At 39.7% G+C, this 24,790-nt stretch overlaps 1 protein-coding gene and 1 pseudogene across 8 annotated transcripts in view; one reads left to right on the plus strand and one right to left on the minus strand.

The window, feature by feature from the left end:
- The window catches only part of SCHIP1 (schwannomin interacting protein 1), a 767,830-nt gene that overhangs the window by 574,385 nt on the left and 168,655 nt on the right, over positions 1–24,790 (plus strand). The window lies entirely within an intron of this gene.
- LOC104650905 (splicing factor C9orf78-like) lies at positions 17,798–22,723 on the minus strand (annotated as a pseudogene).

Genomic DNA, 24,790 nt, shown 5'->3' on the forward strand with positions numbered 1-24,790 from the left:
TGAGGCAGAGTCTTGTTCGGTCACCCAGGCCGGAGTGCAGTGGCACAATCTTGGCTTACAGCAACATCTGCCTCCTGGGTTCAAGCAATTCTCATTCCTTAGTCTCCTGAGTAGCTGAGATTACAGGCTACAGGTGTGCACCACCCCAGCTGGCTAATTTTTGTGTTTTTGTTAGAGATGGGGTTTTTCAGTGTTGGCCAGGCTGGTCTTGAACTCCCGGCCTCAAGTGATCTGTCTGCATCAGCCTCCCAAAGTGCTGGGATTACAGGTGTGAGCCACTGCACTGGTCTGGATTTAGTCACCTCTAAGATCACTTCTAGCTCTATAGTCTTAGCATTCTATCCTCAAAAACATCTTATTACTTTGTTAAATTTGACTTTAACAAATTTGACTTTGCTTCATTATGTTCTCTATTAATTACCAAATTTTTATATACTATGCCTCTGTGCCCAGTGGAAGCTAAAGATCTAGGAACACAGCATGAGTATGGGAATATGATAATACTCATAATAATGTCTCTATTCTTTGGGCATTTACCACATATCAGTAATTGACCTAGGCATTTGTTGTATCTTATTTAATATTCATGACAAACTTATTTAATGAATATCAACGTCCCCATTTTACAAACTGTGAAATTGGGACTTTTATATGTTGGTAATATGACAGAAAGTGCTATTGGTGAATTTCAACCCTAGATCTGCCAGCTCCAGAGCCTGGAGTGCTTTCAACCACTACGTTATATCTGGATTTCTGGCTGGGTCTCTCTCCAAGGGTTGGAATGAACCCAGTAGAAGCAAATAACACCCAGGAAGGAGTGTTGAGTGAAGTCATCAGGGATGTTTATCCACAAAATGCAGACTTAAGAGCTGAACAAGGAAGGGAGAATCAAGATTATGCTGGAGGGCTGCTTGAACTGTGGTTGTAAGGCTGTGGGAAGTATCACATCCACAGGGAGAGGCAAGGATGGACATAGGAAGATAAGCAGTGACATTGGTAGCCTGGAAAATCTTAGCTTCTTAGTATTGGATCTTAGCAGAATTCTCTCCAAGTCTTCATCACTGAGATGAGGTACAGCAGGATTATTTTAAAATTCTTCAAACAATGCCTAGTGATGGCATAAGAAAATAGAGTGAGAGTGTCTTTAAGACAATGAGAATGGACCCCAGAAACAGGTGGTGAGTAATTTATGCTAGAGCTTCTCCCAGTGACTTATGAAAGGCACAATAGAAAGGCTTTCCAAATTAGGCAAAGAAGGAAAGGAGAGATGGAGAAGGTATACTAGGAAGAGATCTCATGTGCCTGAAAACTATAACTAGGAAGATACAATGGGTGCAACTGGTGCTAATGTTCTATAATGCCAACCCATCTCATTTCACAGGGTGCAGACCTCAGAGGTAACTACAGAAACTTTTCTACCTTAATAAAATGGGTTGCTGCCACATCCGAAGTACATGAATTGCTTTCATCGGACACAATTGGCTCTTATAAAGCCTTCTTGCTTAAAAGATTGAATCTAAACCTAATCCAACTTCCACATAATGATCAGTTTACAACATACATAGGGGATAGTGAAACAAGCTAAGTGACACCAAAAAGAAGTACTCAGGCAAATCCTATATTCTGTAGGACAAGTGATGCAGTTTCTCCAAAAATAAATTACCCAGTTTTTTTCCAGCAAATTAATGGCATAAATTTAGGGGAGATAGATTATAGAATAAAAAATACTTAATAGATATTAATATAAAAACAAGTAGTTGTGTAATAATACAGCTTATAGTAAGTTCTCTTAAGTAAACAACCAGAGAGGAGAGTACAGATGTATGTAGGTGAGTGTTCATTGCTTTGTTGTTTGTAATGGTAAAAAAAAGATGCAGTTTGGGCCAGCTCAGTGGCTCATGCCTAGTTATAATCCCGGCACTTCGGGAGGCTGAGGTGGGTGGACCACCTAAGGTCAGGAGTTTGAGACCAGCCTGATCAATATGGTGAAACCCCATCTCTCCTAAAAATATAAAAATTAGCCGGGCATGGTGGCATGCACCTGTAGTCCCAGCTACTCAGGAGGCTGAGACAGAATGGCTTTAACCCAGGAGGCAGAGGTTGCAGTGAGCTGAAATCGTGCCACTGCACTGCAGCCTGGGTGACAGAGTGAGACTCTGACACAAAAAAAGAAGAAGAAGAAAGAAGAAGATGCAGTTTAGAGACAGAAAAATAAATTAAGGTGGGAGCGAAGCAACGTATGTAGGTACAGTATGTCATGGCATGGCATGGTGTTACGTGGTGTGGCATGGTAATCAGAAAACCTAGATTTTAACATGCTTTGGCAAATTCACCTCTCTAAGACTCAATTTCTTCATTTTAAAATGAGGATGATTAAATTTCCTGTCTGATAGGGATATTATGAGATTAAATACCATAATATTAAGCATAAGGCCTGTCAGAGGAAGCATTCAATATACCCTTCCAAAATAATACACCAGACTTTTGAGAATGGTTATCTCTATCTAGAGAAGGAACTATAGTGAACATTTTTACCCTTTCTATTTTAAATAGCCTTTCATTGTCATTCAATTTTAACAGTTTTGTCATTTTCATTATATGTGCATTATTTTTTATAGTTAATAAACTTTATTTTTTAAAGCAGTTTTCTGTTCATAGAAAAACTGAGCAGAAAGTAAAGAGTTCCTATATATGCCTGTCCCCCTATAGCCACAACCTTCCCTACTATCAACAGTGTATCCTCTTTAAACCATGAGTTTTTATGTGTTATTTTAAATGTTCAAAGAAATAGGTACTTTTAAATATTAATTTGATATTTAATTGGATAGTCATCAAAGAAAATAGTTTGTATGATCTTGCTTCTTTAAGAACTCATATAATTTTATTTTCCTTTATAACCTAAGAACTTATATAATTTTATTTTCCTTTATAACCTAATACATGATAAATATTTGAAAAGAAAGCATATTTTCTGTATACTGGGTTCTATATATTTTCTATGTGATCTATTGTTTTATATATATACTTTTAAATCTTGGATCACAATCATGTATTTGTCCATTTTTCTTGTAATTTGTCTTACAGTTTACTTAGATTTTCAAGGCTATGTAGTAGCCCTTTAAATCCTTAGTGATCTTTTTTGGCCTTATATTCTACTTTCTCATGCAAATAGTTTGCATGAGAAAAAGGTAGCATAAGGGAAAGAGACTTCAAGCAATATGAGAGTCAGAATAGTATAGTCATTACTAGCATGTTCTTTGAATGAAGGCTGATCTAGACTGAAGTCCAAGTTCCAATGCTTGGTCTCAGTTTACTCATCTGTAAAATGTAGTTGATGATCATTGTACCTACCCCAATCCAAATCTACACTTTTGAGGTACCCTGGGGTATAGGCTGGGGCATTGCAGAAGCCTGACAAATTTCCTGAAAGTCCTAACTGGGAAATAAATCCATTTTGATATTGAATAATACATGAGCTTGGGAGAGTTTACTTACTTGCAGTAATGAAAAAGGAATTATTTTTAAAACTTTCCTAGGTAAAATAAAATCTCCAGTTGGCATAGTGTAATTGGTCATTGTTCCTGAATCACTGCTTCATCACCCCAGTTTTCAGAGGCACTAAATGAGATGGAGATAAAGAAGAAATCCCCCAAACTCTTCATCACATATTCCAAAGGCAGGAGGAAATTTCTCCTTAGTTATCACTTTGTGAGTAAACTTTGACTAAACCAAAGTAATCTATTAATTCACTCATAATATTCCTAATACCCCAAGAAACTATTAATTGTCAAAATAATAACAGGATTTTACTCAATGCCTGTTCCTTTACTTTCCTATGTAAATTAAGACCCTCTGGCTATCTCTCTTTTTCCATGACAGTTCGTAAAGCCAAGCCTAATCTTCTCCTGACAAAATACGTCTAAAGAAGTGAGCTTCAAAGTCTGCAGATGGCTAAAAGGAATACCCTGTCTGGAATGGACAGAGTGTGTAACAATTGTGAATATTTAACTTTCCAAAGAAAAGATTTCACAGGTTTGTTCAGCTCTAAAAAAAGACAAACAAACAAAACACCTTCTTCTCTTCTCTGGCCCTCATTTCAGAGCTCAGTTTAGTGTCATAACAATTATCTATGCATCTACTATGTGCTGGGCAGTGTTCTGGGAATTGAGGAAACCAAAGGTGGTAAGATATGGCCCATGGTGAGGAGAATTCTAGTCTGTTTAATAAATAGTTAATGCAATGAATTAATACAGGTTTACACCAGAAGCTGAAAACATCTGCCCCACATAGCATGTTAATTTTTAATCAAGGTATTTCAAATAGAAACACAAGTTTGGAAGTTCTTGGGAAGAGCCAGCAAATACAGAAACCACAGAATTTCGGATGCATATTGCTGTCCGGCTACAGTCAACTAGAATTAAGAAGCTCTGCTCTTCTTAGATGGCACACATACTCCCCAGGTGTCCATAGTCTGCACCCAGCCTGCCTCACACGTGTAGGTGATCTGCCTGGCTTTCCGAGTATCAGATACCTGTGACCTCCATCTGATACCAAATAGCCACAAACAAGATGGCTTCCTAAAGAATTGACATTCACCTTCACAGCACTTACAGGCTGTGTTTTGATCCCTCTTTGTATCTCAAGTCAAAATTCTAAACAAAATTATTTTAAATAATAGAAAAATCCACGCGTCATCTTTAATAAGACTTCAGGAGATCCTAGAGCAGCAAGAACTTACCATAACATTTCTTTAATTTAAAGGAAAAAAAGGTACTAAACATATGGAAGTGTCTGGAGTGAGTGAGACTAGCTGACTCTTTTAAAAATGTGGTTCCTGAACTGATGTTTGTTCACAATGGCAAACTTACAGGTTTTTGCTTTTGAGACTCTTTAAGCAAATAACCTATAAATGTTGTACATGGAAAGGGAGAAAAAATGCTGTTAAACAGAAAATATTTGCAAAGTAATTGCCCATATAGTCATATTCTAACTTCAAATGTGTTATACTGAGCTCTCTACATTTGGAAAAGTCAACTAAGAGCAAGAAGCTAAGATGAATTCTTGAAAGAAAAAATGCGCTCTGAAAATAACTTGTCCAGATTCCTCCTAGCCAGTTAATTTAGAGCTTGATGTTAGTTTCTCAGTGAAATTTTCAGAAAATGAATGAAGTATTTGAAACAGAAGGTGCGATTGTACTCCTGCACTTAATTTTCTGAGGTTCAACTATACCAACTTTATCATACAAGGTTTGTACATTTTAAAACTTTAAAATATTTTTTCCAGTTCAATGAAAGAGCTATTTTCAAGACCAAGATATCGCAAAATTTTGTGATGACCTTTTGAAACAAATAGACCTATCAGTTAAAAGGTCAATGATCTCTTTTTACTTGCATTTCCGTGTATAAAATTGGCAATTCTTCCTTAAACAATTGTCAGTATAATTGGCGTAGTATATACATTTATTCTTTATCTACTTGTCATCCTCTGAGTGCTGAGGTGTAAAGGAGAAGGCTGTTATTTGGGGTCTTGAGCTAAATTTACAGCTTTGATCTTAATTCAGCTGGGTGATTAGAACTCAATGTGTTACTTTTCTGTTTGGACTGAAGCAGGGAAGAAGGGTCAGTCACAAAGAATCAAATGATCCAAGAACTTCAGCTGCAGTACCAAGGAGCATCCCAGAGCACTTACAGATTGAATAAATAAAAACTCCATCAACCATTTACATTGAAGAAAATTGTTTTAGCAAACTGTCTTCCATAAATGTTCACTTTTCAAAACTATTTTCCTCTTATTAACCTAAGAACATGGGGTAGAGGAAAAGTTGAGGGCATGCTTGATAGTAAATGATATCTACCAAAGCCTGGTATGGATTTTTTCCCAGGATTTGTAGCTGACACACCACAGAGATATGGGTAAATTGTGTCACAAAAATGCTGCAGGATTAAACTAGAGGTCCCACAGCAGGACATATCATAATATTTTAGAAAACAAAGAAAAAAAAAAGGATTCCCAAGCATTCTCACTTCTGGAGCCAACCCCTGACACTTCTCTGCTTTCTAGTGTGCTAAAGCATTTCTGAGGTACCAGTGTCTCTCAGCATGATACAGTTCATTCATACCAGCAAGCAGGTGGATGGCTTCCACTTAGGCTGTTAAGTTTTTATTCTTGTTAAGAAAGAAGGAACACAGGATTCAGAGAACTGAAGTTCTATCTTACATGTTGAGCTATATTTGGACAAAAGTCATTCTGCTTGGTCTACAGGTTGTCATTCTCCAAATGTACTCTTCATTCTCTTGTCTCTGTGTTTTGTTAAGAAGTTATGAAGCCTCTATCTCATATTTCCTCACTTGGTAAACTCCCTCTCATCCCTGCAATTAAAGCCCAAGGCTCGTATCCTCTGAGAAGTCCTCCCTGACTTGAGGCCTTCCTTGTCTGCATCAAATAACCTTAAAGACTCTTTAAAGTAATTATTGTCTTATTTGTCTATTTTTTCCACTATGGTTGAATACAGGTGCCATATCCTTCCTATGTTGAGTGCCAGAGGTTAAGCTGGGACTCAGAAAACATGTCAAATGAATACATCAATATATTCATATTAAAATTGCACCAGGCTGGGCGCAGTGGCTCACACCTGTAATTCTAGCACTTTGGGAGGCCAAGGCAGGTGGATTGCCTAAGCTCATGAGTTTGTGACCAGCCTGGGCAACATGGTGAAACCCTCATCTCTACTAAAACACAAAAAATTAGCTAGGTGTGGTGACGTGTGCCTGTAATCCCAACTACACAGGAGGCTGAGACTGGAGAATCACTTGAACCTGGGAGGCAGAAGTTGCAGTGAGCCAAGATCATGCCATGGCACTCCAGCCTGGGCAACAGAGCAAGACTGCATCTCAAAAAAAAAAAAAAAGGCCAGGCGCTGTGGCTCACGCCTGTAATCCCAGCACTTTGGGAGGCCGAGGCGGGTGGATCACAAGGTCGAGAGATCGAGACCATCCTGGTCAACATGGTGAAACCCCGTCTCTACTAAAAATACAAAAAATTAGCTGGGCATGGTGGCGCGTGCCCGTAATCCCAGCTACTCAGGAGGCTGAGGCAGGAGAATTGCCTGAACCCAGGAGGCGGAGGTTGCGGTGAGCCGAGATCGCGCCATTGCACTCCAGCCTGGGTAACAAGAGCGAAACTCTTTCTCAAAAAAAAAAAAAAAAAAAAAAAAAAAAAAAAAAAATTGCACTAGAAGCCCATTAGAACAGACTATCTTGTTCATTATCAGAGTATGTCAATTCTGATAATTCCCAGGTGCACGCTATTTAAATAAGGAAAGTAGAAAAGCAAACATCCTGGCTCTAGCAATCACCTAATAAACCATTCTTAAATAAATGAGCATTTTTAATGAAGGACTATATCTCATATTAGGCAATTCCATTGAAAATTAAAATGGGAATTTTCTTTAAACAAAATAATCTCTTCAACACCAAAACAACCTCCATTCAAAAGTGTTCAGATCATGTAATTGAGGCCAAAAGAAATCATTGCACAAATACAGATAAAGCTTAGCAGCAACACAATTGTAACAATACAATAGTTTCTTTTTTTTGGCACAATCTCAGCTCACTGCAACCTCTGTCTCTCGGGTTCAAGTGATTCTCCTGCCTCCACCGCCCAAGTAGCTGGTATTACAGGCGCCCACCCTCATGCCTGGCTAATTTTTTGTATTTTTAGTAGAGTCAGGGATTCACCACGTTGGCCAGGCTGGTCTCAAACTCCTGACCTCAGGTGATCCACCCACCTCGGCCTCCCAAAGTGCTGGGATTACGAATGTGAGTCAATGCACCTGATCAACATTATAGCATTTTCAAAAATTAATTTTGTGTTTTTCTTTTCCATCTTATTTGTATGTGAACACTTTGTCTCAAGGAAACTAGAATGGTTACATTGAGAATGAAAGAGAATAAATGGTACATGTTTAGCTTTGTGACTCTGAGGCATGCTTTTGAGAACCAAAGCAACATCTTGAGGGAGCCCAGAGATCATGACATAAAACTAGAAAGAGTCAGCTTTCTAGACGAAGGACCAAGACCTAAACATCCCCTCAAGGAGAGCTGGCAGATACAGAGATGGGACAGCACCTGGAGTCAGGGATGGAGGAAAGAAGAACCTGACCTGGCGTCACTCAGGGAAGAGGTTTGGTGGAGAAGATGGTCAACATCAGAAGACCACCCAGAACTGTTGGAGTTCAGTAGCAGGATGGATATGGATGCCTCTCTTAAGTATATGTCTCTTGATAAGCAATCCAAAGGATGTGTAAGGAACTATGTGGCTGAGATACTACCCATAGCTTGAAAGAGCACTACAAATAGCATGGGTGGAGGGGCTATTTTGCTATTCCTTCTATCAATAAGTGTTCTTGTGCCACCTGTGAAGCTACCCAGGCGTAAAGAGAAGAGCAGTCAAGATCATTGGAAGGAACAGTCTTCTCATTTCCAGGTAGAGAATAAAATATGCCTCATCAAAAGGCAATATGGCATAATCATTAAAAGATAGAACTGAATGCCATACCTTCCACATATGAGTTGTGTGTCCTTAGGTAAGTTATTTAAGCTCTCAGCACCTAAGGGTTCTTATCAGCAAAATTAGGAAAATATATATTTCACAGGGTTCTTACTAAGCTACATGAAATAAGGAATACAAAATGATTAGCCCAAGCCAATATGTAGCATTTATTAAATTTTGTGATAATGTATAAATGGACATGAAGTGACCATGACAAGTTATTTATTGAAAATAGAACAAGAGGCCAGACATAGTGGCTCATTCCTGTAATACCAGCACTTTGGGAGGCCAAGGTGGGCAGATTACCTGAGGTCGGGAGATCAAGACCAGCCTCACCAACATGGAGAAACCCCATCTCTACTAAAAATACAAATGTAGCTGGGCGTAATGGCGCATGCCTGTAATCCTAGCTACTCGGGAGTCTGAGGCAGGAGAATTGCTTGAACCTGGGAGGCGAAGGTTGCAATGAGCTGAGATCATGCCATTGCACTCCATCCTGGGCAACAAAAGCAAAACTTCGTCTCAAAAGAAAAATAAAAGAAAATAGAACAAGAACTTTTTAAACTACAAAACAGTCCATTCTTGGATCCTAAAAATCTCAGCATTAAGGCTGGGAGCATCAAATCATTAATAGTAAGTAGTATGAGCCATAGTCCACAAATCTGTTATAAACAAAGTCCCGTGATTTTTCTTTTTCTTTTTTTTTTTTTGAACCTAATTAAATATTACTCTTACCTAGATCAGAAAACTTTTTTCATAGATCAAAGAATTGTTCTAGACTGAGGAATGCAATCTCAATTATTATTGGATTCCTTTGTCCCCCCTTAATTTTCAGTTCATCAAGGTGGTGCCTGATAAATTCATTTTCCAAGATAGCTTCATCCCTTGAGAGCAGGCAACTCACCTGGCCAACGTTTCTGTCTCTTTTCTCATCTAATACACTCTCTCGTCTCTTGTTTTTCTTCTCCTCTTCCTCTTTCTTCTAATCTCTCTCCCTCCCACTACCTTCTCTATTTCTACTCTTCTTCCCTCTTTTCAAAATGTCTCTGTCTCTCCCTGTCTTCCAGAACACAAAGCCAGTGTCTTTGATGGCTGAGGCTAGAACAGGGCCTCACACAAAGTGGGCCTGAGTCTTCCCAAAACCCCTGAGTCTGGAGACACAAAAGGGCTGGGTCCATTCTGGCAAAGAGGAGAAGGAAAAGCAAAGAGAAGAAAGCACAAGAGTTCACCATAAGGGCCGGGTGCTATGGCTTACACCTGTAATCTCGGCACTCTGGGAGGCCGAGGTGGGTGGATCACCTGAGGTCAGGAGTTTGAGACCAGCCTGGCCAATGTAGTGAAACCCCAGTGAGTGCCTGTAATCCTGGCTACTCAGGAGACTGAGGCAGGAGAATCACTTGAACCTGGGAGGCGGAGGTTGCAAATAAGAGTTCAGCACATAACCTATGCACTCACTCCAAATGTAGGCAATTGTGGTGAAACAAATAGGTCCTACATTTAAGATGAGTCTCCAGAGATTACTTGTTGCCTCCTTTGCTTCAAGACCAAGGAAGGAAAATGGTAAGATAAAAGGGTAAGTTGGGGGGTCCCTTAGGAGAAAGCTTAAATTGCTTAGGTTTAGCATTTGGAGTGAGGTCAGTGCTCAAGAAGATAAGATGAAGCGGGATGGACAGAGGGAAAGAGAGAGGATAAATTATTTTTAAGTTGCATAGATGAATTGAAATGGGCATGAGTGAAAGGTTCTCTCTCTTAAAAGCTAAACAAGGGGCAGATGTTTTTAAATCAATCCTTACAATCACTCTATCAATGAGGGCTTGGCAGGCACCAACAGCCCACTGAAAGAATTTGGTTGAGAAAGGTTTTATGAGACCTTCACAGATGTACAGAGGTATGGGCAGGGTTAGGGAAACCAATCTGAGATGGTGAGGTACACAGGAACTAGCAAGAGTGAAGAGCTGTCACTTTTAGGCTGAAAAGGAAATGAACCAAGTTACCTGAGTCTAGAGAGAACCTCAAGCCATGGAAGTAGGACCACCTAACTGGAGCTGCAATCTTCCAACACAGCTAATGGAGCCAGTGCCCGAATCATGATAAGGAATTGAAAGGGGGAGGTGCACAGAGGGCTGAAAACTCTTACATCTCTCTTCTCCCACTCCCTCCATTTTCTGCCAGTTCCTCCAATAGCTGAACCCAATTGGAAGCCAGATAACAGGGAGCTGATGTGACCCTCACAGGTCAGCTTTCTCAGGCATAGAGTACATTAGAGAAGAGCAAATAATTGACCACAGTGGAGGAAGGGTGCTGGCAAGTGTAGCCTTTTTACTGGTGATGAATATTTATGCCAGCCAAAGAGATTGGCTCATTCTTAAAGTTTAAAAAGTATACAAATGAAGAAAATATTAGTGGTTACCAGGGATTGAAAAAGGGGTGCAGTTGGTGGGGAAGGGGACATAGCAATAAAAGAGCAACATGAGGGATTCTTGTGAGGATGAAAATACTCTGTATCTTGACTGTATCTATATCAACATCCTAGCTGTGATATTGTTTTAGTTTTGCAAGGTATATCCTTAGGGGAAACTGGGTAAAGGTGTACAAGAGCTCTTGTATTATTCTTACAATAGCATGTGAATTATAATTATCTCAAAATAAAATATTTAATTAAAAAAGGAAAAAGGTTAGCTTAGGATCAGATGTTGGATATTTCTCAGTCTTCTGTCATCAAAAGAAGTATAATGATTTGCTTCCAAAAAAGACTGAGTGTTCCATTTGATTTACAAAGAAATCTATAACTCCTGTGATTCTCAGCAATGATCACCAAACAAATTGATTTTTGCCAAAAATTCCTCACTCTTTGACTTGGCCATATCTTTTTTTTTTTTTTTTTTTTTTTTTTTTTATTGCATTTTAGGTTTTGGGGTACATGTGATGAACATGCAAGATTGTTGCATAGGTACACACATGGCAGTGTGCTTTGCTGCCTTCCGTCCCCTCACCTGTATCTGTCATTTCTCCCCAGGCTATCTCTTCCCACCTCCCCACCCCCCCGTCCCTCCCCCATTTCCCCCCAACAGACCCCAGTGTGTAGTGCTCCCCTCCCTGTGTCCATGTGTTCTCATTGTTCAACACCCGCTTATGAGCGAGAATATACGGTGTTTGATTTTCTGCTCTTGTGTCAGTTTGCTGAGAATGATGGTTTCCAGGTTCATCCATGTCCCTATAAAGGACGTGAACTCATCGTTTTTGATGGCTGCATAATATTCCATGGTGTATATGTACCACATTTTCCCTATCCAGTCTATCATCGTTGGGCATTTGGGTTGGTTCCAGGTCTTTGCTATTGTAAACAGTGCTGCAATGAACATTCGTGTGCACGTGTCCTTGTAGTAGAATGATTTATAATCCTTTGGATATATACCCAGTAATGGGATTGCTGGGTCAAATGGGATTTCTATTTTTAGGTCCTTGAGGAATCGCCACACTGTCTTCCACAATGGTTGAATTAATTTACATTCCCACCAACAGTGTAAAAGTGTTCCTATTTCTCCACATCCTCTCCAGCATCTGTTGTTTCCCGATTTTTTAATGATCGGACTTGGCCATATCTTTAGAATATTTGTTTGACTGCAAAATCCCAAACACATCCATGAATAGCTTTGGTCTGTTAAGACACCGAAGGAAATGCATGCTTGAGCACAGGAAGGCAGAGAGAACTAAGGAACAGAAATCTATTAGAAATAATCAAAGGAATAGAGCAGGGGAAGTGAAGGCAGTTCATTAAAAGGTTCATTCTCCATCTTGTTACAAGAAGACTTAATAGCGGTATTAAACATAGTACAATGAAAACCACACACCTGGTAGAATGGTTATTATCAGAAAGATGAGATATAAGTATTGGCAAAGATGTGGAGAAAAGGAAACCCTTGCACACTATTGGTGGGAATGTAAATTAGTAGTACAGTCATTTTGGAAAACAACATGGAGATACCTCCAAAAACTAAAAATAGTATTACCATATGATCTGGCAATCTCACTTCTGGGTATACATCCAAAAGAGAGAAATTTGTATGTTGAAGAGATGTCCACACTTCCATGTTCACTACAGCTCTATTCATAACAGCCAAGATATGGAGCCAACCTAAGTGACCATCCACAGATGAATCACTTTTTTTTTTTAATGTGCTATATATACCCAATGAAATAACATGCAGCCTTTAAAAAGAACAAAATTTTGTCGTTCAAGACAACATAGTGGAATCCAGGGAACATTCTGCTAAGTGAAATAAGCCAAGCACAGAAAGGCAAATACTGCATGATCTCTCTGGTACCAGAGGCTGGTGGAGGAGGGGAGGGCAGCGGGCACAGCAAAGGGAAATGTTAGTCAAAGGGTACAAAGTTTCAGTTAGATGGAGGGATGCGTTCTGATGATCTATTGCACAAGGTGACTATAGGTAAAATAATGTATTGCATATTTCAAAATTCCTAAAAGTGGATTTTAAATCTTCTTAACACAAAGAAATGATAAGTATGTGAGGGGATGTTAATTAGTCTACTTTTATTCCACAATGCATACATATACTAAGACATCATATTTTGCCTCATAAATATATAATTATTTGTCAATAAGAAATGAAAATTAAATGTAAAGAAATCAACTTGCTGGGCATGGTGGCTTATGCCTGTAATCACAGCACTTTGGGAGGCCGAGGCAGGAGGATTACCTGAGGTCAGGAGTTCAAGATCAGCCTGGCCAACATGGCAAAACCCCGTCTCTACTAAAAATTTTAAAAGCACAAAAATTAGCTGGGCATTGTGGCTGGGCATGGTGGCGGGTGCCTGTAATCCCAGCTACTCAGGAGGCTGAACTAGAAGAATCGCTTGAACCCAGGAGGCGGAGGTTGCAGTGAGCCAAGATTGCACCACTGCACTCTAGCCTGGCCTACAAGAGTGAGACTCTTATCTCAGAAAAGAAAAAAAAAGAAAGAAATTCAAAATGGGTCTTAAATGTAAGATCTGAAACTGTAAAACTAAAAAAAAAAAAAAGCACAGTGGAATTTTTAAAAATAGGAATAAATCTTCTAAAGAGAAAAACAGCATAGTAACCATGAGACTCAGTCAGGAGTAGGGCTAGTACACAGCCACCATGACATGTGTATACCTATGTAACAATTCTGCACGATCTGCACATGGACCACAGAACCTAAAGTATATTAAGAAGGAAAGAAAAATAAATAAATAAATAAATAAATAATACATGTTTTAAAAAGCCTAAATAAAGCCATGTACAGTGTGAGAAGTCAGCCCTTCAAATAGCCTCTGGGCCTATCTTTCTAACAGCCAATGCAAAAAGCAAACATGACCTATTACATGATAATAAGATAAAACTTGACTGGAAAGAAATCTCTTTGTTGTGTCCCCACAGAGGTGACACACACAGTTAACAATATCCTTAGGATTAATAACACTAGTTTCATTGTTCAGTAAAAAACAGCTCTAACTGGGACCTAAATAATGCAGATTAGGTGTACAGTTTTCCAGCTTTAATTAGGGAACATTTTGGAGTATGTTCGAAGTAAAAGAATTATATATTTTTTTTTGAGACGAAGTTTTGCTCTTGTTGCCAGGCTGGAGTGCAAAGGCACAATCTCAGCTCACTGCAAAACTCCGCCTCCCGGGTTCAAGCAATTCTCCTGCCTCAGCCTCCTGAGTAGCTGGGATTACAGGCATATGCCAACATGCCCGGCTAATTTTTTATTTTTAGTAGAGACAGGGTTTCTCCATGTTGGTCAGGCTAGTCTTGAACTCCCGACCTCAGGTGATCTGCCTGCCTCAGCCTCCCAAAGTGTTGGGATTACAGGCATGATCCATCGCGCCCCACCAAGAATTACATTATTTAAGAAATTTAAAAAAAAAAAATGTTTTCCACCAAGCTTGGGGTATTAGTGGGGTTTCAAACTCAAATCCCTACAGAGTGCAAGAAGATAAAATAATGAAAAGAAATGGATGTCTGTTAAAAACAAACATACTACAAATACAATAATCAAATAGCATTTGACAAATGGTCTTCATTTGCGGGAGTACAATCAGGTGTGGTAGGGACTAGGCAGCCTAGAGGCTACTGCTCATAACCAGTCTATTGTTATCAGAACTGAAATGGGGCCAGATGTTACTAGGTCTCTTATTTTTCCTGTGTATTAGAGTCCTATTACAGAAAACAGAAACCACTCTAGCTATTTTAAGCATAAAGGGCAAAAGGCTTCAACACAGGGAATTAGGTGCTTACAATGTGTTGAGGCCAGGCCTCCAGGACTTGCTGACAGGGAACAATGAAGAGCCGGCCTTGACGGAGGCTGCCAACCCTGCCTGAGTCAGAGACCCGGAAATCAGTAAGCTTCCCCCTGAGCAATTTGCTCTGGGAACAACTTAGAGATTAGGAAGATATTGCTGCTGTAGCTGCTGCTGGTTCCAGAGCCATGCTTCACCATACAGGGCCACGCTAACAACAAAAATAACAACAGCTTAAAGATGCTGCTGACACTATCCGCCTTTTGACCCTTACAAAGCTGGTGGCAGGAACACTGCTACAAAAAACCCCCAAGTGGGCTTGATCTGATCATGCCTGCCACCAGGAGCAGCCAGGATTGCTGCCTTTTAAATCTTACTTGAATGCATCTCGTTGGTCAAAGTTAAAGCTAATCACATCTGAATGCCCAGCTTAGAAATGTCCCTTTTAGCTGCCCAGCCTCTGGGGGCAGGGAGTGGCAATATGCAGAATGTATGCAAAGTAAAAATCCATTTTATTCACTTTATTGTATTTTTAGGCAAAGATCATCTGAGCTTTTTAATGCTGGCAATTCAATTTTTTTTAAATTCATGAATAGGCAGGCCAATAATGTAGATGTCAGGAAAATGCATCTGTGGCCCAGTCTGGTGGCTCATGCCTGCAATCCTAACATTTTGGGAGGCTGAGGCAGGAGGATCACTTGAGCCCAAGAGTTCAAGACCAGCCTGAACAACATACAGAGACCCTGCCACTAAAACAAAATATATTTTTTTAATTAGTAGGTCATGGTGGCACACCTGTGGTCCCAGCTATTCGGGAGGCTGAGGCGGGAGAATTGCTTGAGGCCAGGAGCTGAAGGCTGCAGTGAACTATGATTATGCCACCACTCTCTAACCTGAGTGATAGAACAAGACTCGTTTAAAAAAAAAAAAAAAAAAAAAAAGAAAGAATCAGGAAAAGGAAAAGGAAGGGAAGGGGAGAGGAGGGAAGGGGAGGGGAGAGGATGGAAGAGGGAGGGGAAAAAGAGTGGAAGGGGAAGGGAGGAAGGGAAGGAAAGGGAAGGGTGGGGAAGGGAGAGGAAATGCATCTGTGAACAGATTCAGCTTCAGGACAGGTAACTGGAGGGTAGCTTTTGGTTCACTTCAGTGCCTGGAGGAAGAAGTGAAGCCTGACCCCCGGATCCAGTTCATATATGAATACCAATGTCTATAGTGTTATGCTATATTCAAAGCACTGACAAAGGTATTTATTATTACAAAGGTAGTAAATTCTTGATAAAATGATATTTAACAACACATAAATGCATATAGTAAAATTTAGTTTATCTTCTTTTTCTCTGCGCACTACCACTTCCCACATGTAACCTGGAATAACATGAAATAGGTCAGGCTTCCCTGTGTTAGAAGTTGAATCTGCAAGAAGCATCCTTTGATTCAAGGGAGTCTACACAGAGAAAGCTAGACCCAAGGTGTTGGACTAATAAGATAACCTAGACAATACATATGGTTGGGGGTTAATTTGGCTGGTGAGTTTAGTGACTGAGGAATAGGTGACCTCTCCAAAATGGATAGCTCATATTCAGCTGGGAGCAAAGGGAATTTCTTATAACTTATTTTACAGCCAAGCAAATACAATGTTCTGTATCAGGTGTTTTACAAGCTTTGTGGTAATCTCAGAGTTTGTGGCTAATGGTTATACTTACTGTTAATATTTGAATAACTGGCCAGGCACAGTGGCTCACGCCTGTAATCCCAACACTGAGAGGCCTAAGTGGCCATATCACTCGAGGTCAGGGGTTTGAGACCATCCTGGCCAACATGGTGAAACTCCGTCTCTACTAAAAATACAAAATTAGCCAGGGGTGGTGGCAGGTGCCTGCAGTCCCAGCTACTTGGGAGGCTGAGGCAGGAGAATCGCTTGAACCCAGGAGGCTAAGGTTACAGTTAGCCAAGATTGCACCACTGCATTCCAGCCTAGGCGACAGAGCGAGATGTTGTCAAAAAAAAAAAAAAAAATTGAGTAACTTAGAGAACATCTCCCCTTCTCAGTAAACATTAAAAGAAAGTAGCTATAATTTATTGTATTCTAAACACTATAGTCAAATATTTAAATTTAAATAAGACCTTTGTTCCCCTATCTTATCTTTCAGCAATGCTTCTTGTTTATTTTGCTCTTGGTTTTTTGTTTGTTTGTTTGTTTGTTTGTTTCCTGTTTTCTTTTTTTGAGGCAGAGTCTTACTCTGCTGCCCAGGCTGGAGTGCAGTGGCACTATCTTGGCTCACTGCAACCTCTGCCTCCCGGGTTCAAGTGATTCTCCTGCCTCCACCTCCCAAGTAGCTAGGATCACAGGGACCTGCTACCCTGCCCAGCTAATTTTTATGTTTTTAGTAAAGACAGGGTTTTGCCATATTGGCCAGACTGGTTTCAAACTCCTGACCTCAGATGATTAGCCCACCTTGGCCTCCCAAAGTGCTGGGATTACAGGTATGGGCCACCACACCCAGCCTATTTAGCTCCTGTTTTCACCAGAAAGTAAATATTCTTTAACTTTCATTTTTAAAATTCATTTTGTATTTAATAACTAAATTCAAAAAGAGATAAAAATATATATAGTTTTGCTTTTTCTTTCTTAACAAAAATCTGTAAAAGTCAGAAAATACCAATATTCCTTTGAATACTGATATTCTAGTATTTTCTGCTGTCAGCTGAGCCCACTCTAAACAATGAAGAATGTATTTATGTGAAAGTAGAAGACATGATTGCATATGTGATAATAAAAGCACAATCTAAAGGGTATTATTAATAGCATAACATGGACACATATTTGTTTCCTCCTGACCAAGAACAAATGTTAAGAGAAAGCCAATACATTTACAAACAAGATTTAGTGCCCACAAGAATGGAGTTTGCTTTTAAATAGGAAATCTATGCATTGTTTTATTTCAAAAAGTTACAAATTTAGTGCTTGAAAAATCCAGCAGGTAAGCAGCAGGAGTAAGATAGTCTGTTTATGGAACTATCTACCGGCAAATGAGCATGTGTCTATCCAGGAAGCATTTTTCCATGAGAGGGATGGAGGGAGAAAGAACTGGTATTTACATCCCATTCTACGCATCTCAGTACCACCTCCATCTTCTTGAACTTCTCACAGTGATGGTCATCAGAGGCCTTCTCATTAACAGGATGCTTGCCAATTGGAAAGGACCACTCGAGCTCTGGCTTCTCCCCATCACCTGCTTTCAAGGCTCTTTGTTTCTGTGTATGAGGCTGTTGAGTTCCTCATGATAAAAATCGGGGCTGAGTGCAGTGGCTTACAGGTGGGGAGGCCAAAGCAAGCAGATCCCAAGGTCAGGAGATTGAGAACATCCTGGCCAACATGCTGAAACCCTGTCTTTATTACAAATACAAAAATTAGCCAGGTGTGGTGGCAGGCGCCTGTAGTACCATCTATTCAGGAGGATGAGGCAGGAGAATCACTCGAATCTAGGAGGTGGAGGTTGCAGGGAGCCCAGATCAGGCCACTGCACTCCAGCCTGGCGACAGAGTGAGTAAGACTCTGTCGAAAAAGACAAAAAAGAAAAGAAAAAAAAACTGTTGCGCAGCAAATAATTCACAGCCACATTGGTAGGCATGAAGGATGTATCACTGTCTTTCTTCTTGTTCTACTGCTCTTTGCCCAGATGGGCCTTGGCATCCTCCATGGAAATGATATTATTTTTTATTTTAGCGTTGATGCTGAGGTCCACCTTGGGGGTGCCACCCAGCATCTGGCTGGAAAGCAACTCTTCTGTCTTTTTTGCTAAAGAAACACAAGTGTTTTCTGGAAGTTCATAAAGGCAGTCCTCTGTGTTCTTCAGCTTGACTTTCTGTTCCTCCTGTTCCATAATCTCTTTCCTCTTCTTTAGCTCTGTCTCAATGTACTTTATCATGTCTGCATCCTCATCCCTTCAGTTGGTTTCTGCAGAAAACAATGTCCCCAGGGTCTTCCTCTTTATTGATTTCATCTTTGCCCCTTTCCTTTAGTTTCTTTAGGAAACTATGGTGGATACCATACCACCTGTTTTCATCTGAAAGGGATCATCCACTAGAGTGGTCTCTTCTTGTACCTTCTCTCCCACCAGCAAGGCCACAGCACTCAGCCTGTTGGGCCTCTTCCTCCAGTTCTGTACCCTCTTGTTTCTTCCAGTTTTAATCAAACCTCCTCTGAGTCCTGTTCATCCTCTTCTGACTCTGAGTCAGCTTGGCACTGACGGAAAGTCTTCTCTTTCTGTCTTATTGAGAGAGTAATAATCGGCACTTCTCAAAGTGCTCAAGTCAATAAGACATTTCCTTCTCAAGGCATCTCATCAAATCCACAGGATCTATAATTTCATTTACATTTAGTCAAGGTCCAATCAAGGATTTAAGTTTCTAATTTTTATTTCCCCAGTTGCTTAATGTATACATTTGAGACATAATATTTTGTGTTTGTGCATGTGTGTGTGTGTGTGTGTGTGTGTGTGTGTGTGTGGTGTGTGAGAGATATATAGGCATGTGTGCTTGTATGCATATCATTTTTTCACATGCTTTCACATATTGTCTCATTAAATTGTTGAAACAACCATATGAATAAACAAGTTGCCTATGATTTTCTCCATTTTACTGAGGCTCAAAGAGATTTAGTGGCTTCGTGAAGATTAGTAAAGTATTAGAACAGATTCGAATCCTTTGTCTCTGAATCCAATTTTCTTTGCCCTAAACTACATGATTTCCTATAGAAATCACAAAATATAGCTGAAGGGCTTTAGAATTTCTGGAGAAAAGTGGGGAGCAGGAAGAGTAGATGTGGGGACTCGTCTCTGTGACACATTTTCCTTCCCTGGCTATAGCAATTGGAACCTGCTGTAGCTGTTGGGCAGAGCCCATGTGTGCTCAGCACTTCCAAGAGCTGGGTAGGTGTTTTGCAGCCTGTTGTCTGAATCCCTGAGCAGAACCTAATTATTAATAGTTCATCCAAAATTTGAGTTCCACTTTGTTTCTTTTCAGTCCTCTTAGAGATTGGAGAACTCTTGCTGAATCTTAATGTTGTTTTTCTTATCAAAATACTTAAACATACTAACTGCAATTAATTTGGAAAATAATGGTTTCATAAAGAAGAAATTAATAATAGCTGGTAAGTTCACCATCCATATATTTCAATTACTACAGTTTTGTTATATATTGATTCTTTATAAATGTAATAATTTTTAAATGAAATTATACTATATATTCTCTTTTGCAATGTTTCTGTGTTTTCTCTAGAAATAGAAAAGTATCACAAGTCTATTCCCATGTTTTTAAGTCATCTTCTATAAGAACATTTTTAGTGACTATCTCATTGCATGATGTCAGTTTGCTTCACATACTAGGTCAGAATTTTAAATTAGTTCTGTTCATCATCATTTTAGATATGCTATGTTTATTTCATTTTCTGTTTATTATGCAGAACCCAGCCCTAACCCCATATAGTACCTGGAAGAAGCAGCCCTATACATGATAAGACACCTCTTCTCCCAGACAAACAGCTGAAAGGATGAGGCCAATCTACTGGCACTCAGCAAGCAATCAGTCTATATCAATCAAGAATTTTAACTAAGAGACCCAGCAAAAGCAGTAGACAGGAGGCGTTTCAAATGAAAGATACTTTGCAACCTAATACTTATAACGAAAAGAAACTTGGCTAAAACACTGTGATGAAGCTTGAGGCTGAATCCTCATTTTCCATGTTCATAATTTTTTAGAATAATTCTTAGAATTGGGATTGCTAGCTCAATTTTATACATGTTTTAAGACTTTTGATGTATATTGCCAAATTGCTACCTGGAAGAGTTGAACCAGTTTATTTTTCTTCTATCCGCCACTAGAGGTTCATGTATTTTTCCCAATTTGGTTTTCAAGATGGTATTTCATTGTCTTAAGTTGCCTATCTATGATTTCTGAGTAAGTTTTGAGATTTTCTATAGAGACTAACCATTTGTATTTCTTCCCTTGTTGATTCCCTTTTCATATCATTTGCCCATCTTTCTTTGTTTTTCTCATTGATTTAAAAATAACTCCTTATATGTTAAACGTTTTAATCATGATAAGGACTTTTTTTGCTGGACGCTAATGTGAGTTAGGAGAGGGGCAGGGAAAGATGGACCGAGGGTTTGGGTGAAGGTCTGCAGCCAAAGGAGGATTAGGTCAGGAAACCCTGCAGCTCCTGATTCCTCTCCCTCTTCTCTACACCAGCATCTTTTTCCCCAGGGCATTCATAGACTTTCAAAAGGCATATAGACATAGATAGTTTTTAGGGAATTAATTTACGGATTTCAAATTTCACATAACTTGTTCATAAAATTGACTGCCTGAGAAATCTTTACCCACTTCCTTTTTCCAGTATTTTGCTCCCATTTTACCAAATTTTGCTATGGTGATTTGCAATGGGGTATAAAGCACTCTGGAGCTCCAAGCAAATGATAACTTGAAATACTGGGGAGGATGTCAAGAAAAAGAATGACTCTAATCCCTTGGTAAAAAAATTCCTTTGCAAGTCAAGTGGTTGCTAAATCTTTGCCTTCAATAAAATTTAAAGAAGATAATTCAATTGTCAGTTGATGGATTATTAAAAATTTTTTCTTGGCCGGGTGTGGTGGCTCACACCTGTAATCCCCACACTTTGGGAGGCTGAGGTGGGTGGATCACAAGGTCAGGAGTTGTAGACCAGCCTGACCAACAAGGTGAAACCGTCTCTAAAAAAAAAATTTCCTATAAATCACCTTGTGCATTATAACTCGATGGGAATTGAGTGACATTGCTATAGCTGCCTTCATGCCCATCTACACAAACAAGATTTCTCAATGTTTTTATTGAGATGCATTTTTATTCTTACTAATTACCTGTCTAAAGTTGTAATATATTTATATTGTTTTGATCAGTTATGTCCTATAATCATCAGGACAGTAGAAGTTACATAACTGTAATAAATAAACCTAAAACTTCAATGGTTTAACACAACAAACTTGATTGCTCATTTACCTCACAGTTTGATGCAGATGAGGAGACCTTCTTGGGGACTCTCTTCGAAGGGTGACCAAGATAGTTCTGCTTCCATCTTGTATCTCTACCACCAGAGTTTCTAGTTCCAACTGGAAAGATGAGAGACAGAGACAGAGAAATTCAATCGACATTTCTTTTCTTTTTTTTTTCTCCCTCTGTTGCCCCAGCTGGAATGCAGTGGCATGACAGCGGTTCACTGCAACCTTCGCCTCTTGGTTCGAGTGATTCTCCTGCCTCAGCCTCCTGAGTAGCTGGGACTACAGGTGCACGCCACTACACCCAGCTAATTTTTTGTATTTTTAGTAGGGACAAGATTTCATCATGTTAGCCAGGTCTTGAATTCCTGGCCTCAAGTTATCTGCACACCTCGGCCTTTCAAAGTGCTGGGATTACAGGCATGAGCCACCGCGCTGGGGCTCAATCTGCTTTTAACTGGTTAGGATAGGAAACAAGACTTCATTTCTGCCCAATCTTTCAGTGGAAAACCATGAAATATAAATTTCCTGGATGTTCAGGAAGAAAAAGGGTGTGGTGAGCACAGAGCACTGTCTCTGCCACAGGTACTACCAGCAAGAATCGCAATGACAGCCCCATCCAGATGCATTGTCTTTTAACAGAGCCAAGGGTCACAGGAAAGAAACAAAATGTAATTTCACTTTATATTTATTATAGAAAACTAAGGTAAAATTATACTAAGGTAATATTTAAATACTCCTAAGCAGAGAAAGATATTTGATTAGGAAAAAATTCTGTAAAAGAATGGAAATAAGAATTCCAAGGGAAAAAGAAACTATGTAAAATTCCTACCTGTTACGTAGTGGATGAAGGTGGGTGTCATGGTGCTATACTACTTATATTCCATTAGATATATTGTAACAAGCTGAGTAACAGTATTACTTTTGAAAGCCAATATTTACAACAGACTCTACATTACACCCTTTGCAACCATTTAAGTTTTGATGAAAATTTTTAGATTACAACATAAAACTGAAGGAAGTTATACAGTTTTTCAAAATTCCTTTAGGAGATATTGAACAAAAATGTTGAAGCCCAGTGTTTTTAAGCAAATACTCACTTAGTTTGATTTCATTAGTTAGAAGCTGACAAAAAAAATCAACTGTTAGTAGGACGGCTTCTGCTGTACTGCGTTTGTAGCTCTGTACGCTGCAAGCCACTGTCCTTTAGGACACCGATTTCTCAGGATGTCTACGGATAAAAAGTTCCCAGTACAGAAATGTTACATTTTTTGGCAAAATTCGTACATGAAGGTAATAAGCAGAGCTGCAGCCTGGCCTGCCCCACTTAGCTTTGTGGTCAAGCTACCTTACGGCTTAAGTCTTCCACTCTGAAGTCTGAATTCTTATTGCCTTGCTCATCAGCTGATCGTATTGAACCACTCTCCCAGCTAAATAAAATTCCCACCACTTTCCAGAAGAATCTAAAGCAGCCTGTCTTTTTGACTGCTGAAGATGGTAGTTTTAGACAGGGGCCTAGCTCTTCTCCCTAAAAAGGCCCATTGACCTTTATTGCAAGTGAAATAACTTATGGGAACAGTAAATGGCTAACCTTACTGTACTATAAAATAAGGCTCCCTGCAGCCTCTCTTCTCTCTCAGCTCCACTGAGAGGCTTATAATAGCATTTCTCGTAAAGCCTCTGTGCCATTTCCCAGGTGCAAACCTTTACAGAAGTACAACTAGGGAGTTTCCAAAATTGCTTGAAGAGGGAAGATTGTCTAAGGATAATGCCAACTATTTAGCAGGTGTTTCTTGACCAGAATTTGAGATCACTTTATTTTTTGAATTTGCTTTTATGTAACCTGTATAAGTGGCAATTGGCAATTTGCTGGAAACATGGGAGAGGAAGCTTACATTAAAACCCACTGAGAACACCACCTGATTTAGAGATCAAAAAACAAATCCTCTGTGAACTAATGTAGTTAAGGCCATGAAAAAGAAACTTTGTCAGGCTCCAAAAAAAATATTTTTTAAACCATCCTGTAATGCTTATTGAGCACTAATCATTTGCAAGGTGAACTGGTTGGTAGATGCTGCAGAATTTTTTCTGAAAAGAAAGATGTGGCCAGGCGCAGTGGCTCACGCTGGTAATCCCAGCACTTTGGGAAGCTAAAGCAGGCTGATCACCTGAGGTCACGAATTTGAGACCAGCCTGACCAACATGGAGGAAACCTCAGCTCTACTTAAAAAAAAAAATACAGCCGGGCGCGGTGGCTCAAGCCTGTAATCCCAGCACTTTGGGAGGCCGAGGCGGGTGGATCACGAGGTCGATAGATCGAGACCATCCTGATCAACATGGTGAAACCCCGTCTCTACTAAAAATACAAAAAATTAGCTGGGCATGGTGGCGTGTGCCTGTGATCCCAGCTACTCAGGAGGCTGAGGCAGGAGAATTGCCTGAACCCAGGAGGCAGAGGTTGCGGTGAGCCGAGATCGAGCCATTGCACTCCAGCCTGGATAACGAGAGCGAAACTCCGTCTCAAAAAAAAAAAAAAAAAAAATACAAAATTAGCTGGGCATCATTGTGAGTTCCTGTAATCCCAGCTACTCAGGAGGCTGAGACAGGAGAATCTCTTGAACCTGGGAGGCGGAGGTTGCAGTGAGCCAAGATTATGCCATTGCACACCAGCCTGAGCAACAAGAGTGAAATTCCATCTCAAAAAAAGAAAAAAGAAAAGAAAAATGTGATCAGCTTAAAATCCAAGAATTCTGAATTTTTTCCTGATCAACACCCAGTCACCTCTTTCATGTATCCTATTTTATCTTCATCACAGAATTTATTACTGCCTGACATTTTCTTCTTTATTTATTTACTGGTCTACCTCCTACAAGAACATAAACTCCATGAGCATCAGGATTTTTGTATTTTTTTCCACTGCTGTATTCCCA

Source organism: Saimiri boliviensis, chromosome 9 (genome assembly GCF_048565385.1).
Source record: "Saimiri boliviensis isolate mSaiBol1 chromosome 9, mSaiBol1.pri, whole genome shotgun sequence".
Taxonomy (NCBI): domain Eukaryota; kingdom Metazoa; phylum Chordata; class Mammalia; order Primates; family Cebidae; genus Saimiri; species Saimiri boliviensis.